Here is an 18053-nt window from a genome sequence, read left to right on the forward strand (position 1 = left end):
TTTTCTTATTTCCTTTATTTCACTGAGGATCTGTAAAAAACTTGGTCACAGACTGTCACCAATGTGCAAACCTGAATTTGGGAAATGCTGGTCGACATTGCATTAAATCTGGCAACAACACGAACTCAAAAACCACTGTAAAAATAGTTCACACATGAGAGAAAAGGTGCTAAGTTTCCAAGGCAGGGTTTTCAATGAATGTGGAAACACTGAAGCAAGAGAAGAGACAAGGATGGGACAAAAGTGAACTTTCCCTTTGAGGGGCTAATCCTGTCACTGACCTGGTCTTCCGTAGGGATGACACTGGGGAGGCTGAGCAATCCTGCATCAGCTCAGGGGCTGCCCATCCTGGCCTGGTAGGAATGGCGATGATCAGGGTATCGACTGAATGACCGTAACACTGTGAGTGAGAACAAAGAGGAACAGGAGCTTTACGTTTAAAAATGCAAAATGAAAAAATTCAGTGTACTGTCTTCATTCATTACCCATGTTCACATTCGTTATTCACAAAGGGATCTAGTGAGGGCTTTGTAGGATCATGCAGCAAGGACCCCTAAAATGTCTAGTTTCAGTGCCTGCTCTCAAAGGTTTATTAATCTCTTGAGGAGAAACCAGTATAAACAATAAAAAGAGGGGGGGGAATCCTCCTTAAAATAAAAAATGGATTATTTGGAAGCTCTATATTTTATCACCCTAATTAACTGGTCAGGGTCAAATGGCAAAAAATAAATAACTAAATAAACAAAACAGTAGGGAACTTGCCCACAGTTCTTACCCAGTATAACTCCAAAAAGGAGCTGTTGTTTTTAAAGGATGATTCCTAAGAGTTGAATCAAATTAACATCCATCTTCCAGGGAATTTTCTCTAACTCTACTGTCTAGGTTAGATGTCCTACTATGTGCCACCCGAGTCCCCTTGATAGCGGAGGGGACTGTCTTACTTGAGGTGACATTCTCAACACCTAGCACAATGACTGACATATTGTTAGCATATAGTATTTGAAGAAATAAATCAATGAATCGTTTGTCAACTGGCCCATTTGGAAAAGAAAAAAAACAAAAAACAAAACAAAACCAGAAAACCTTGAAGAGACAATACTTTGAAACCACATGACCAAAGTGAAGAGCGAGAGGCAAGCCAGGGCTGCCATGTTGTTCTGAGTCTATGTCGCCTGAGGCACTATTTATGAGACGGAAACGTTGGACACAAGCTAGTCTGTCAACATGGGAATAGATAAATGATATGTAGGATACTTAGCAGTGTAAAAGGAATGAGCAAGATCAATATGTATTGATGTGGGGGGACCTCCAAAGATGGCTGAAGAAAACGAGAAAGCAGCATAACAGCATGGACATTGCATGCTTTTTTCTAAAATATATCAAAATAGAAGGAACTCCAAGCAATACTGTGTGTTTTGTGTAAAAATAACAATTATATGTATTATCTCAGGGAATATAACCTAGATGCAATTTATTTAAAAACAAAAATGATGGGAGGCCATATCTCAAACTCCTGACAGTGGTTTCTTCAGAGGGATGGAGGAGAACTGAAATGGAGATGGGGCCAAAGGAGACTCAGTGTCATTCTTATTGTTCATTTCTATTTAGAAGAGTGCTTTTATTACTTGTATCCCTTGCACATGCAAACCTTTTTTCTCCTATACACTAAAAGTTGGTATAGTCCTAGACTTGAAACATTTGCAAATTGTGACCCCATCGCTCCAGCGATCTTGGTAGGATTTGTGGAATTTTTTCTTTCCCTTCTCTCCTTCTTTATTAAAAGCTGAGAAAAACATTTGTGAAGGATATTTCTTAGGCCAATCCTCCTCATTTTGGAACAATCTCATTGTTTGTCAACTGCCAGCTTTGACATTCTCTCTCACTTCCCACGGTCTGGCAGCCGAGAAGAAATCTGGAGCCAATTCGATTCTCCTCCTCTGAAGAAACAGCTTAGCAGTCTGCACTGTGTTTGGAGAGAACTAGTAAAATGTGCAATTTTTTTTTCCTCTATTCCAAATGCCCAAGTGTGTGTGTTAAGATGGGGAAAATCTGCCTCATGGCAGAAATGTGCTACCAGAATCCTCCATAAGAAGAATTATTTTTTGATATGTCTTGGTGTTTGATGGAAGGCTTGAAAGTACAACAAAAAAGCTTCCAGACTCCACCCCTTACTTCCAAAGTTTGAAATCAAAAACAGACAATGTGGACATAAATGTTTCAAAAGAATGACAAATATTGATTGAGTGCTATACATCCCAACAATTCCATGAACTAAGTCCTACTGTTATCATACCCATTTTACAGGTGAGTAAACTGAGGTTAAGTGAATTGCAGACAGTAATATACCTAATATATGATAGAGTCACAATTCAAACTGTGACCTTCTAGCTCCAGATAAACACAGTACCTTTTAACCACATTTCCATTGTTCCTTGTGTCAGAGTCTCTCCTGTTCAGTACTTAGCAAATAGAAGATCATCAATAAACACTTCTTGAATGAATTAACGAGTATTTTACATCTGACAGACACTCAATTAAAGGACACTGTGCAAAATCAAGAGCATGGTTAACCAGTCTAGGTATATTGACAGTGAGTGACATAACCTTATCTGGAAAATAATCATGAGATTTGGAGTCACAAAAACATAGATACAATCCTTGACTACTCCACTTACAAACTTGAGTAAGTTTCTTAGTCTTTCTAAGCCTCAATTTCCATATTTGTGAGAGAGGTAAAGTGTGACAGGCAAGTTCTAAGATGACCCCCGAGATTCTCGCCCCCTGGTGTTACACACGCTCTATAATCCCCCCTCTCACTGAGTAAGAATAGAACCTGTGATTATGATGAGATTTCCCTCCTGTAATTGAGGTACTAACCAACTGAGTTAGAGTTCATCAAAAGGAGATTACCCCTGGTGGGCCTGCCCTAATCAGAGGAGTTACTAATCAGTTGACTTAGAATTAATCAAAAGGGACTTATGCTGGGTGCGCCTGCCCTAATCAGAGGAGCCTTGAAAAGAGAATGAAGCTTCAGAGAGGTGAGTTCCTGCTGGCATAGGAGAAACTAAACTGCCATGTTGTAAACTGACTTCCAGGGGCTACTTGGCATGGAACTGTGGGCGACATTTAGGAGGTGAGAGCAGTTTCTGGCTGATGACTAGCAAGAAAAGGGGCACGTGAGTCATGCAGCCACGAGAAAATGAACCATGCTAACAACCAGCGAACTGGGAAGAGGACCCAGAGATGTGGATGAGAATCCCAGCCTCTACTGATTTCACCCCCGTGAGACGCTGAGCCGAGGACCCATGGAGCTGTGAGATAATGAATTTACATCGTTCTTAAGCTATGGCGTTTGTGTTAACTTTTTATATAGTAATAGAAAACGAATATGGACAGTGATACATCATATAGTGACAACAAATTAAATAAAATAACATAAGCGAATTGCCTAGCACATAGGTGGTCATGGTAAATTTTGGCTCCTTTCCTTCTTGGGAGATGTGAAGCTACCCATCTACTACTTTGAAAGTGAACATGATGGCTGGAGTTCCAACAGTCATCTTGGCCCATGAGGACAAGAACCATATTAGAGATGATGAGTGAAAAAATGGAGGGAGCCTGGAGCCCTTTACCTTCCCAGAGAAAAACATATCAACCTGGACTTAGGTAAGCAAACAATACTGATTCATGGCTGAATCACTCTTTCGGAGTTTCCCTATTACTCCCAGCCCAACCCAATTCTGTTAACAGGTTCTAATTAGTGAGATACATAACTCAATTTATTGACTCACAGTGAGGCTCTCAGCAGCAAAGATATTGACAGTGCTAACTTTATTTGTAGAAGCCGGATACCATGGACTTTCTAGAATAGAGAAATCCAAGGGATACCAAAAAAAAAAAAAGGGGGATGGGGGGCTATTCTACTTGTTGGCCAAGAATTCTGGAGAGAAGGGTGAAGATTTCTTCTTTGACTGAAGAAGGTATAAGTAAGTAATGAGAGAGATAGAAATAGAGAGGTAGAAGTAGAGATAGAGACAGAGACAGACAGAGGAGAGATAGAGATGATAGAGATGATAGAGACAGAGATGATAGAGACAGGTGATAGAGACAGACATGATAGAGATAATAGAGATAGAGATAGAGACAGAGGTAGTGATAGACAGAGACAGAATTAGAGGCAGACAGAAAGAGGTAGAGATAGAGACAGAGACAGACAGAGGAGAGATAGAGATGATAGAGATGATAGAGACAGAGATGATAGAGATAGAGATGATAGAGAGAGATAGAGACAGAGGTAGTGATAGACACAGAGACAGAATTAGAGACAGACAGAAAGAGGTAGAGATAGAGATAGAGACAGATAGAAAGAGAGACAGAGATAGAGACAGAGAGAGAGAGATAGGGAATTTCAGGTACATGGACATTCCTCTGTGCAGCTGGCTCCACTATATTTAAGACCCATCCTTCACCAGCATCATTAGCTGCTGAGGAGCACCATCAGGCAAGGAGTATCAGATTCTCTCCTGGAGCTCATTTCAATGCTAAAACTGCAGGTCTCTTTCTTTCTGGAGAGAATTCCCATTTTATCATTAAAACTGCTGATCGTAACCCTGCTAATATATGAATATTGCTCACACACACAGAAAAGGAGCTAATGCGATCAAACGCAACACTAATATTAAATTACCGTAACTCACTTACCTTGCCTGCGTATTATTAGCTCCCCCGCCCCTTCGCAAGGGCTTGTACACGCGCACAAAAATCTATAAACCCTTCCCAGGAACACAAAAGCATCCTCTGTGATGTTGATAAGAAACAGGACAGTCACTCTCTCCTGACATATTTGTTCTTTAAAAACAAATCAATGGCACAGGGATTTGGCACCTGAATACAGAACAACGGCTTGATGAGGCAAAGATTGTCTTCATTAAGCACATTAATATTCATAGGGAGTAGAAAATCTGACACAAGAGAGGACTCACTAACCTTTTCTCATATTAGATTTTTACTTCTTAACACAATTACAGTCCGGCAATGACTTAATTAATGCTGCTTTTCGTCAGCCGCCTTTAAAGAGCTGTCAATTTGGTCCTGCAGAGCCTGTCAACGAAACAGAAAGACAGTCATCTCGGTGAAAAAGACACAGGAAGAAATTCAAACGCTTAATCGTATTCAAAGTGCTAGGCAAAGTCACATATCCCCAGGAATTAAGGAGAATTTTTGTCTTTTCCCTTCCATCTTGTTTAAGGGAGTCTTGGCTATGGAGCATTGGGATTTCACTACCAGGTTTAGGAGGCACAGAGGAAGACGAAGTGAAAGGTGCAGAGAGGGAAGGAAAGAACCTGCCTCACTCAAAAATGTGGCATATCTACAACCTGGCATCTAGGATGACCTGAGGTGATCTGCTCGTTACAGTCACAGAACGTAGCACTGGACCTGAGAAAGAACTTGAGAAAGCATTTGTCCAAACACCTCTGTTTATAGGTGTGAAAACTAGTCCATTCCATGTTTCTGACCCATATGTCACAATCATAAGCTCTGCAGACCAAATTTCACCTGCAGGTTTTCTTTTTCCTTAGCATGCACAGTGTGAAAAATGATGCAAGTATTGCCAAGACATAAACTTCCAGGATGCAGCCTTTTTCTTAACACTTAGAATATTCAGCAACCCCACCTGCTTCTCCTCGTGACCAGGTCCTGCAGAACCTGGGCTCTGAGCGCCCTGTCCGCTTTTACCACCATCCCCCCGCTTACGCCTGGTCGCTTCCCTCCTTTCCTTTACTGCCTGACCCCTCAAGGCATTTGCCATTGACTCTCCCTTAACCCAGCCTGACTTCAGCCTCTCTCCAAACACAACTCCAGACGTTCCCAGATGGCCACGTCTGTGCTCAGCCCCAGGACTATTATTTGAGCAAACAATGCTGTTGTCTGGGGGTATTTTCCTTTGGTTATTTCTTGGCTAAAAATGGTGCCTGGCTGGACTACACTTCCCAGCTCCTAGCCTACGTCTCAAGTCATAGCACTTTTGACATTTGGGGTCGACTACGTCTCTACTGTGGGATCCATCCTGTACATTGGAGGATACTTGGCAGCTTCCTTGACTCTTCCCATGAGATGCCAGTAGCAACTTCCCCTGCCCCTTCTATGGAACAAACAAAAATGGCTCCAGACATGGCAAGGGTCCCCCCAGGGACAAAGTCACCTTCAGATGAGAACCACTGGCATAACTGGTAACTGGTCCCTTCTCTCTCTTTAGCTCCAACACCCCTGACAACTCGTCTGACGATGGTCAGAGAGACCTGCCCTGATCACTGTAACTCATTCTCCCTGATTCTCTGCTGGGGTGCTGTCCATGTCTCGAGCTGTATGTTGTAGGGTTTCTTTTCTTTTCTTTTTTTTATTCAGTATCTAGTTTGAAAGCAGCATGAAAATAAAGGCTACTATGAATAGTATTTGAAGAACTGATTCAGCATTTCACAATCTACCGTAGGGTTAATTATGCCTCCTCAGCAATGAGCTGTTGAATCCTTTCTCCTAAATGGCTTTGGGGAAGAAAGGCTCAGCATAGCTACTTCTTCCTGGTTGAGCTCTCGGTGACTCAGGTCACACACCCTTGACAAGCCAGCACCCTGCTTGCTATACGACTGTGCAAGTCTGCTTCCAGTGCCCAAGGTGTCAAAGATGAAGTGCCATTGGTTACATTCCGGACCTCGCCTTCCGCTTTGGAAAAGATGAACAGTCACGTAGATGACTGACCAGTGCATCGATGCCTTTACTTTTTTCTGCCCGAGAAGCTACTGGCTGCAACTCTGCCTATGAAGACCCAAAGGTAAATTTGCAGATTTTCTTTGCTTGAGGAGGAATTACTGGAGGGACCCCACCTACCCATGCAAAGAAAGTCCAGCAGACACTCATTTGCCCAGAGGTCAGGATGAGATAGGACGTGATGGGGCTGTCCTTCCCAGTATCGTTCACCATCAGAGCTGGTTACTGCAGAAGAGGTGGTAAATTTACACAGCGGACAAGGTGTCTGATGCAAAGAGAAGTTTTCTGACCCCTTTCCCTTTGGTGGCTCATTATTTTTAGACCCTCTCTGATTCATCAAGGTATTCTTATTTAAGATCTCATGACAGGTCTCAAGGGGGGCTCATTGAGAGACAAGGGCATTCTGGCCTGGTGACCTGGAGTCCACACCAGGCTCTGCAGTCGGCAGCAGGGATCACCAGGTGTCTAGGGCTGGAGAGACCTTAGACCTTGCCATTCCAGCACAGTGGGCACACGTCACAGAACCTGTGGAGCACACGGGTGAAAGCCAAGGGGGCTAACCCGTGGGATTCAAAAGCTGGGGTGGCACTCTGGTCAAAGCCAAGATCTTAAGCAGCTAAAAGGATTCCTTGCCTCAGTGGGCAGTCACATAGGCTGCATGGGACCAGTTCTCCACAGCGACACCATGTGGAAGCACCAGAAACAACAGCCACTGGGACCTGAGGTCAGTTTCCAGACTTCCCAACCCACCGTTTCTCTCTCCAACTGGGTTTTTGAAGCAAAGGTGTGGCTTTGAAATGAATACAGCTCCTGGGATTCGGGAACAATTCGTGTGGGCGTGGGAGGCAAGGTCTGAGGTCAGGGATGACTGCATGAGGGATATACCAAAATGTCTATGAGTGTTTATGGGGCTTTGAGTTATTAAATGAAACTAGTAAAAGAGATGTGGCTGTTTTTCTTCCTCAAGTTGTAGAATCACATTATACCAGGTATGCCTCTCAGAGTCTGCAATTTAATCAGGCTCTGATGTCAAAGACAAAAACAAACAAACAAAAGAAAACAAAACAAAATCTGTTATAAGACCACCAGTAAGCATCACTTCGATTTTGAAGTTTCAAGCAAGACTTGTAAGAATTTACCGACCTTCTTATTGGTCTTTTCTCTATGTATAAACCCACGGCTTGATGGGCATATTCACATTCAGGCTGACCAGGCCTGAGTTTCAGAAGCCAAGAGTGGACCACACCTCCCTCTCTACCATCAGCCCCTAGGAATGTAGGGCCGCATATACAGGCTTTGACATGACGCAGGTCTGAGCTTAAGTCCAGCTCTGGCATTTATCAGCTGTGTAATGTTGGACAAATTACTCAATCTCCTAGGCTTCAGTTTCCTTATCTGTAAGACGGTGATACGTTCTTCATCCCAGTTAGCATTTAGTGAATAAGAACTTCTTATCAGCCAAGATGTGCGCTTTTCAAGCGTCCTTTCACATCATCTCCCAATACGAGTATCTACAAAGTGCAAGCACTATTTTCATGAGCAAAGAGTGAGGTTCAGCAATGTTAACACATTGTTCAGGACGATGCAATTAGTAAGTTGTGACGTCAGGATGAGAACTCAGGCTGTGCTCCAACCATTACTCCGCACTGCTTCTCTCGTGGGGTTTTGTGGCCATCTAACAAGTTCAGGTACATAAGTACTTAGCCTAATACGTAGCGCGTAGTAAATAGATGCAATCTCTTACTCTTTCCACACATTAGCAGTCTTCTGCTAAGCATTACCTTCCTCTTACCTTTTCCTCCCAACTAATAGTGAAATCTCTTTGTTCACTTATTTAACCACAGCCTATTTCTGCAGACTTCTAGCTTAGGTCACAGCCTTCCTTCTCAGAACTTCTTTTCCCTCCTTTTTGTTCAAGAAACCGTTCTTGTCATTGCAGAAGCTCATGTTCTCTTACTTGTTCACGTGTAGACAGCAAGTACAATTTTTCATACAATCCTAACACAAATGTTTCAGTTGCTGTCTCAGTTGGCTGTCTGGGGCCCACAATAGCATCTTTGCCCCTAATAAGACCTCCTCACGTTGCAAGTGAGCCTTTCTGAATAATTGTATATGGCACTGATTTTGTAAATAGATTGAAAGCTTATAGTTGACTACCAATGGAAGCTGATTTGGCCTGAAGGTCTCTCCAGGCTCAAGTCATATTTTATCTGTAGACAAATCCATTTGCCTTTAAGACTATCATTGGAAGAAGGCTATCCTGATTTTCCCACTGCGGTACCACCTACTCCTTGGCAGACCTGGCGTACCAACATGGCAGGCAGACATGAGGGCACGGATCTTCTCATTTTGCCATTCGTGAACTCAGGGGAATCTCAGGCACAGGTGGTCCAGCAGATGCTCAGAGGGTGACCCACATTTTTCACTGAATGAACTCACTTATCTCTGAAGACTCTGTGTCTTTTCGGAGTCATGCCTGTCATGGGGAAGATGGAGAACACCTTTCAAAGGAAACCTAATTTACTTAAAGAAAAGTGTATGTGCCCCTTCAACAATCTTTTTGTGTACTATTCCATGGACAGGATGATGGAACAGACAATTTCAAGGCAAGGCACTTTTCCAAGACACCTGTCTGCAGATAACTGATCATGAAATACAAGTGTCTCAAACGCCCGGAAGAGGGATGGCCGTGCATCCACTGCGATAGGCTGGGGCAGGGATGGGTGTTTGCTCACTGTGTTTGGCAAATTCTCCCCTATTTAAGGGAAAAAAAGAAAGGTTGTCAGATCTAAAAAAGAGAGTCCTCCTCCTTCTGGACTCTCCTTGCCTTCCCCAACATAGAACTTGAGTCACGTGTCAGGGCAATAGAAAAGATAATTCTCATTCTATAAAATGGGTTCGAGGAAATGTCGGGAGAGAAATCAATAGAAATATTCATAAGCGATCTGCTTTAGAATTAGAATGCAAATATAATAAACTTAAAATGCAGATCTTACAGCTATTTTCAATTTTCATAGTCATTAACAATTGTTTGTATCGACATATATCTATATAAAGTCAACTGTAATAACAGATATTATGTATCGAATGCCTTGTGTGTGCCAGGTAATGCTCTAAGTTAGTCACATACCCTATCTTATTTAATCCTGACAACAATCCAATGGGGAAGGAATCACTATTTGTTATTTTATGGAGAGGAAAACTGAGGTCAGTTCTCTCTGACTCTAAGGTTTATACTCTTAAATCTTTGCTATATAATCTCATCTCACACACACAAATGTGCCTACGCATATATGTCAGTGTTCACACTGCCAGATTCTCATGAGTGTTTGTAGATTGCACTCTGGGAGGTCTCAGATAATGCATGGATGCAGAAGAGTGGGATCAAATAATTTTGCACTGTGATAATCCTCAGGGTGGCTGTCAACAAGCCTTAATTTAAAAATAAACCGAGTGAAACAAAACATGCAAATACAGTAATAGCCAAATGCTGCATTTACCCTTTGTCTCTTTTATAAACGACATGGAATCCTGAAGCAGACATGGGTTTGGTGCTTGGGTGTGTGCACTCCTCATCTAAATGCCTCACACAGCATCCACGTGTCAAATGTAATGGGACAGGATACATTCCATTTAGTGGCACCCCATTTGGGGTACTTTTCTGAAGCAATGATTGGAGGGAGAGATAAAGATGAACTTTTTCGTATCAACTCGTGCAGACTCTCACATTCACTTTTAATGAACAGGTCGTATGTGGTTCCACGCGTGTGTGAATTTTTCTTTAGACCTCATTTCTTCCCTTTGGCTGTAATGAGAGGGGAAGAGAGAGGCAGAGAGCCGCTCCAAGTCTTGCAATAGTTCATAAATATCTCTTTAAATATGAAGCTATCCAAACCCTCAGTGGCCATTACTTATTTATTAAGCTCCCTATCCAAACTTTTCTCCACATCGTGACTACTCCCTGAACTCACACAATGGTCTTTCAATAAGGCAAAACCTGAACCATCCCCCATCAGATCTCATCATCCTCTCTCTCCCCTTTGCAATCACCTTCTTGTTTGGCCCAAACTCTCTTTCACGTTATAATTCAGTGCAGTGTTCAATTTGCCATGGATTCTGCTGTATTGTCAGCTCTGGCATCATGGACGAACATAGGAACTCAGCCTTGGAACATGGATTTGTTCTCCACCCCAAATCCTTCTACCCAAGAGGCTAGACCCAGCAGTGTGTTCTCTGGCATCTATGTAACAAATACACTTTGCTAAAAAGTAAGTCATGTAGGGTTTGTTAGCAACAAAAATTTTTGAAACAGAAAACTATGAGGAAGAAAATTTTTAAATCATGACAAATATACTCACAACCAAATAACAATTTCAAACACTGGGGTATATTCCTAAGTGGCCTTTGTCTATGCAATTTGTCCCCCCCCCCTTGCACAGCTTAGATTATACTATACGTAATATTGTGAATTTTCCTCTCAACAATAAAATACAAGATTTTCACGTGTCAACAAAAATAGTCCCTGATCATCCTAAAAGAAGGAAAACAAAGAAGACGCAGTTATTAAAACCCAAGCAAAAGGGCCTAAAAAGAGAGGGTAGACTTCTACTCCCCAAACTTAGCCTTGTGTACTCCAGCTTGATCACAGGTCAAGTAGCATTCTTTGTATATCTCATATATCCTGGATTGTTTGTATAGTTGAAGGTTGTCCTGTGTATTCACATTCATTCTATCTGATTGGTCATCTTAATCAATATTTTACTTAACTATGAGTTCCATGAAGGAAGGTATCATATTTGTTGTATTTCCTCTGTATATTCAGTACCTAGCAGGACTACAGGCACATGGTACAAGCTTACCGTGTTTCCCCGAAAATGAGACCCAGCCGGACCATCAGCTCTAATGCGTCTTTTGGAGCAAAAATTATTATCAGACCCAGTATTATATTATATTATATCCGGTATTACATTATATTATATATTATATAAGACCCGGTATTATATTATATTATATTATACCTGGTATTATACATTATATTATATTATATTATATTATATTATATTATATTATATTATATCCAGTCTTATAGTAAAATAAGACCAAGTCTTATATTAATTTTTGCTCCAAAAGACGCATTAGAGCTGATTGTCTGGCTAGGTCTTATTTTTGGGGAAACACGGCAGAAAGTGTATATTGAATGAATAAATGATTTGTCTCTTTTTCCTGTCTAATCCTCAGGTGAGAATTAGATGCCAGTCAAGCAGCATTGGTATTAGACTGGGGAAGGAGGAAAACAAGAATGCTTCATTTTGTAGTCAACGTAACAAGAGGAAAAAGGGATTACTACCTAATTCAGCATTGTTGTTTTTTAATTATTCTGCCTGTTTAGAGAAATAAATAATTACAAATCCTTTTGTGAATTTTAATACGTTTAATCTCTGAAAGATTGGATCCAGTCAGGGAGCCCTTATAAACACAGTAAGCATTCTCAATCGCCTTTTGGGTAATTCTAACACTTCCTCACGTTGGGTGGATGGTAATTAATACCATCCCAATAGTCCACCTGAATACTTTATTATTCCACAAAGGCGAAGAGAGGAAGAAGCCTTATAAAAACAGAAAGCAAATAAAGTGACATCATTAAATGTTGGACACTCCATTGAATTCTGTGAGATGCTTTATAAACCTCAAAGCATGACAAAAGGTTTATGCACAGGACTCCAGGTGCAGAAAGAACTGTGGTTCTTTCCCAGACATTCACCAATTGTGCTTTATTTTCCCCTTTAAAAATAAGGATAAAAATAAAACCTACCCTTATAGAGTATTTATGGTTATAAGTGAATTAGTATCTTAAAGCACATAGAATATTACCTGGCACCCAGTAAGTACCCCAAAATGTTAAGAATCTTGTCCCTCACAATGTTCTTCTTTATATATATTTTATTATCTCTCATTATAAACGTTAAAATATTCTATTTTAGAATTTTTGGGGGGAAGAAAACAGAAAAGAGTAACAAATACTTCACTGTTATTACAAACAAGTATCTTTTTGTTTCGGTAAAAGTGATGATTCTAAAATGTTTACAACTTCTTTAACACTTCTTGCTTTAAAAGGTGGAGCCTAATTGTCCTCCCCTTGCATGGGGCCCAGAATCTAGCAAATAAGAAGAGGAGGAAGTGATGGTATGTGATTTCCGAGGGAGGCTAAGCCATAAAAGGCATTTCTACTTCCGCCCTGTTCATCTGGAGGGTCATACTGAGGAAGGCGGGTTGCCATATTGTAAGGACACTCCAGCAGCTTGTGGGGTGGCCCACGTGAGGGGTAATTGAGGCCTCCCACACACAACCAGAACCAACTTGCCAGCCATGTGCATGAGCCATCATAGAAAGGAATTCTTCCAAGATGCAGCCCCCACCCACATCTTGACTGTAACCTCATGAGAAGCCCAGAGCTGGAATCTCACAGCTAAGCTGCTTGCTGACCTACAAAACATTCCTGACCTATAAAACTATGAGATAATAAATGTGTATTTTTTCAGTTAGTCAGAGGCAGAATAAGGATGCATTCAGGGTGGCTGGACTCCAAACCCAGAGCTCTTAACGACACTGACTCATACCGTACTCCTTTTGGTAATAAGGGCTTGGAGAACATGTAATTACAACCACATTCTCCACAAACCATGTCTGCTCATGGAAATCACCAGAAGATGGCATCTCTCAGCGTCAGGTTTTCCTAAGAGTGCTGGCAGGCAGACTGGCCAGTCCTGGATCTCCAAGGACTTACGCTGGTTGTCATCCCAATGAAAACATGACAGGCAGACACTGCATCAAAGAAGCTCTCTAGTTTGAGCTTCAGAATATTTCTCAAGATCCAAGACCCCACAACACACAAACATACACAATTTTACCCTGTGTTCTTCGAACAACCTCGTCTCAAACTATCTTCGTTTCTCCTCCTCTCTGCTGATTATCAGAGTAACACAACTATAGAGTCTCTTCCCCCTCGCAAGTCTGGCATCTCAAAATATCACACTCACTGAAATAACTCTATTTAATTCCATTGGCTCAATGTATTGTATTTAAGCCAAATATAACATATTCCCAAGCACTTGTGCTTACTTAAAGAACCTCTCTACAAGGTCTCTGTTTCCACAAAAACTATTTAACTCTCTTACTAGTCCCCTCATGACCAATGTTACCCATAATACAGTATATTTTGCTAACACATTAATACCAAACACTATACTCTTTACTACCAACCTATATGCCCCAGGAGATGAGAGAGGCAGCACCTTACGTCATAAAGAATGGTTTACCATCCAGTTTCACTTATAATAATCTACCTATTTTCCAAGGTATTTGTGGCAACACCATGTTGTCTTTCCTTCTTCCTTTGCAAAAATGGATGCCTTCGCCTAGTCCTGGACATATCACATGCCAGCTTCCTCCCTGAAGCACAGCTTACAGGCTGCCACACAACATATAGTGGATCTCAGAAGTATACAGTGAGCCCGGGCGTTCCATTTTCATTGTGAACAGCTGCTCATTTGCAGTGGAGGAGAGAGGCCTCAGGGTTAGAAGGGACCGAACTGCTCAGCCTTTAATGTTTTTGCAAAATTATCTTGTTGACAAGTGCAGCATTATAAATTTGAATCCATTAGCTAAAAGGATCCATAAATATTTGAATAATGGCCTTTTTAGAGTTTTACCAGTCTATCAAACTTGTCACACGTCTACTTTTTACATTTTTTCCTACTGCTGAAAAGAAAAGGGCTGAACTAAATCTTATGGATGGTTTCTAGATACGGGTATTTTATCTTCACTTTCAAAATGGAAAAATGCTTTGCCAAGCGGAAGTTGACTCACAAAACCACACCGGTGTCTGGTGGTGGTGGCACTGTCCACTACAGTTTGCTCTCCCCTCCCATGCAGTGGCGTCTGGCCAGCTGGGACTCCCTTTCCTAGCCCTGCAACCGGGCATGGCCAGAAAACAAGTTCTGGCCAACTAAACATGAGCAGACACGGCATGAGTCACAATCGTCCACAGAGGAGTTTTATGGAGCCCGTATGTCTTCTCGCTGTCTCTTTCTCTTTCTTGTCTTGTAGAAAATGAAGACTCTGAGGCCACAAATGACAGAGCTATAGGCCAGAACCTTGGATGCTGAACCACTTCCTGGAGTAAAGTAATCCACGGGCTAACCACCCGCGCCAGCGTCAGGCTGCCTGTCGCACGTGTGAAAAATGCACGTCTACTGAGTTCCACCCTGGAAATTTTGAAATTGGTTTTAGCAGCTAGCAATACCTCAACTAAGAAAATGACCTACTGTGTGGAAGTCCATATTTCTTTGTTGTTGTTGTTGTTATTTCCAAAAGAGATCTCTTAAATGCTGAAGGGTGTCCCGTGAGTGTGTTCCCAAAGGGTGGAAGACAGCGTGGCTCTGTGGTGTTTCTATTTGATTATGAGTCACCGAGCCTGACGATGTGCAGAACGTGGCTCCTGGCAGACACTGAGCAGGTACGTTTTGAATTCCTGCCCGTCTGATGTCCAGAGAATCAGCACTCTCACCTCCTGTCAGCATTCAGCCTCACAGTCACACTGGTAGCATTTCTGGAAGGTCATTATATTCATTTCAGTCACATTTCTGGGCTTTCTTAAGTCTATCGATAGATGAAACAGCACAGAGGAGAGCTTCGTTGCATAGCAGCTCCCAAACCATCACCATCCTCGGCGGGGGGAAAACGTAGTGTTACCTTCTCTGCTTGTGGGACTGTTCGAATGGTTAACATTCATGGAGCTTTTACAATGTGCCAGGTACTGTGCTCGATGCACCCTCAACATTATTCCTGCTAATTGTCCTAACAACCCTGTAGGATTTATATAATTATCTCCAGGACACTGAGAATTGGAGAGTTTAAAAAACACGCCAAAATTACACAGCCGGTAAGTGGTGAAACATGGATTTCAAGTCAATCCACCTTGTTCCAAATCCATGTGCTGCAAGGCTCTCATAGAGAAGGATATGAACACGTACATGAAATATTGCCTTTTATCACCCAGGGTTTCTCAACCTTGGCTTATCGAACTTTGGAGCCAGATAATTCTTTGTTGTAAGGGGGCCATCTTGTGCATTGTAGGATGTGTGATAGCATCCCTGGCCTCTACCTACTAGATACCAGTAACCCTTCCCCTTGGTGTGACACCCAAAAATGTCTCCAGACATTGCCAAATGTCCCTGGGGAACAGCATCACCCTCGGTTGAGAACTAGCATCATAGCCTAACGTGAGAAATAGATTTTCATCCCCTACTGAGCTGATGCAATCCCTTCTTTCTGATAAAGAAAATTATGTAGTGATCGTGTCTCCATTTTCACTGTGGCTGCCAAGAAGCTCAAAGACAAACTTAAGTTTTAACTATTTCAAATAGGTAGTCCCAAAGTCCCGAGCAATTTCCATTGATCATTTTCTAATTCTCGATTTACTGTCTTTTCCCCTGCCTTCTTTATTTCTCTACTTTATTTTTCCCCATTAGAGTGCATCTTTCTCTATTTGAAGTTATTTGAAATACTTCACAGAAGAGCCTAAGCATAAATACAAACACATTTTTACACCAATTTTGAAATCAACTTGCTTAATTATTTCATCAAAGCTGAATCCTTCTAGGAATGATAGCTATTCCTGCTTTCTTTTTAAATATTTTAAGTAATTCTCTCTGACATTAAAAAGTCAAAGTTGGATTCAGAAATGGAACTTCACTGAAATTTTCTGGCTCCCAGAATCATCTTTCAAAATGGTTTCAGGCAATAGTAGAATAATAGACAGAATAAAACAAAAACCCAGAAAAGCTTTGGAAATCGATTTTTTTTTTCAAGTTCTCCCCCTGCAAAGGCTGAAAATTATTATTCCATTACAACATTTTTATTACGAAGTTTGCAAGGAGAATGTGTAATGATAAAGGGGACACCTCTCTCAGCTGCTTTCCTAAGATTCTGCTACCACTCCTGCCCTACACTGCTGCACAAACAAAGATTCAGCTAGTTGACAGACTCCACTCTTAGAATTCTACCACATGTTTTCACAAATGAATTTTCCAGTCTGTCAATTACTGGGGAGATAAAAATTGGGCCCAGAACAAAGGGTGACTCAGAGGCTCATTTGGAAATTTGGGATTTCTGGTTCTGCTTTGACAGATTCAGAAGAAGAGGCAAAACATTTCCTGTAAATACCATCGCTGGGACAGGTTCTCACTCTCTCGTTCCCCCATCAAACAGAAATCTATATTGTGCCTTGAGTTGAGCCCCAGAGAAATTATCAATACTCACACATCTGGCACAAATCTGTTGGAAGGAAAAAAGGCATTATGCCATCTGTATTTCTTCAATCGTTTTATAGCACAGCTCCAGTCTCTTGCAGTCATTTTGTCACAGACTCTTGTAAATATGAAGTTATATTACTTCTTGGCTTGTTTGAGGACAGTGTTCATCATAAGGGGAGGATGAGGAGATGATGTCACTGCCAGGAAAAAAAAAAAAAAAAAAAAAAAGCTCGCCTTCCCCAATTCCCCACCTTCCCTGGAGTATGGAGGAGCCAAATTTCATCAAGTTTGGCACAGTTGTAGGAATTAACATGACTGAAATGTATGCCAGATTTCAAAACAATTTCTAACAGTTTCTGTGAGACCGTGTAAGCAACTGAAAATTGACATGTTGTGTTGTGCCCGAGTCAGCCAACTGCTGTCACTGCATAATTAGATTTTCCTGCATGAGAGGAGAGTTTCCTTTAAAAAAATTATGAAATAAGGCAGAAGCTAATATAAAGTATAAGTGGGCCTGTTATTGTCAAAGAGGCAGCCTTCCACCAAAGAATGACTTTGGACACACACACACACACACACACACACAACACACAACACATATACACACATACACACACGTGCATGCAGACCCAGGAAAGGCCAGTGGCCCTGGCTTTCTGGGCCTCACATGCATGAAATGCTCTTTGCAAAGGGAAGAGGGCTCGGCATGGGCCAGATGGACGTGGACCCACTTGGCAGCTCACAGAGTGGCTGAAACCCAGAACCGAGAACAGATTTGAAGTTAATGAACGTGTGGGTCCTTCCTTCTGATACGGGACCAGAGATGTGGCAGAGTGTGCTGGGTGCCCCCGATGTTTATTCTCCCCTTTTTCAATAGTGACAGTAGGTTTTGCTCGGCACAAGGCCACCCAGCTAAAGACTACATTCCCCAGGCTCTCTCGCCTTCAGTATAACTCTATTAACTGGGTTCTGGCC

At 41.8% G+C, this 18053-nt stretch overlaps 1 long non-coding RNA gene across 1 annotated transcript in view; it reads right to left on the reverse strand.

Moving 5' to 3' along the window:
• Positions 1–287: 287 nt before the first annotated feature.
• The window catches only part of LOC141568094 (uncharacterized), a 167475-nt gene continuing 149709 nt past the window's right edge, over positions 288–18053 (reverse strand). The window contains exons 3-4 of the long non-coding RNA XR_012491103.1: positions 4987–5100; positions 288–400 (exon numbers count right to left, since the gene is read on the reverse strand). This is a non-coding gene — a long non-coding RNA (uncharacterized LOC141568094). The remainder of the gene's footprint in view (positions 401–4986; positions 5101–18053) is intronic.

This window comes from Rhinolophus sinicus, linkage group LG13 (genome assembly GCF_036562045.2).
Source record: "Rhinolophus sinicus isolate RSC01 linkage group LG13, ASM3656204v1, whole genome shotgun sequence".
Taxonomy (NCBI): domain Eukaryota; kingdom Metazoa; phylum Chordata; class Mammalia; order Chiroptera; family Rhinolophidae; genus Rhinolophus; species Rhinolophus sinicus.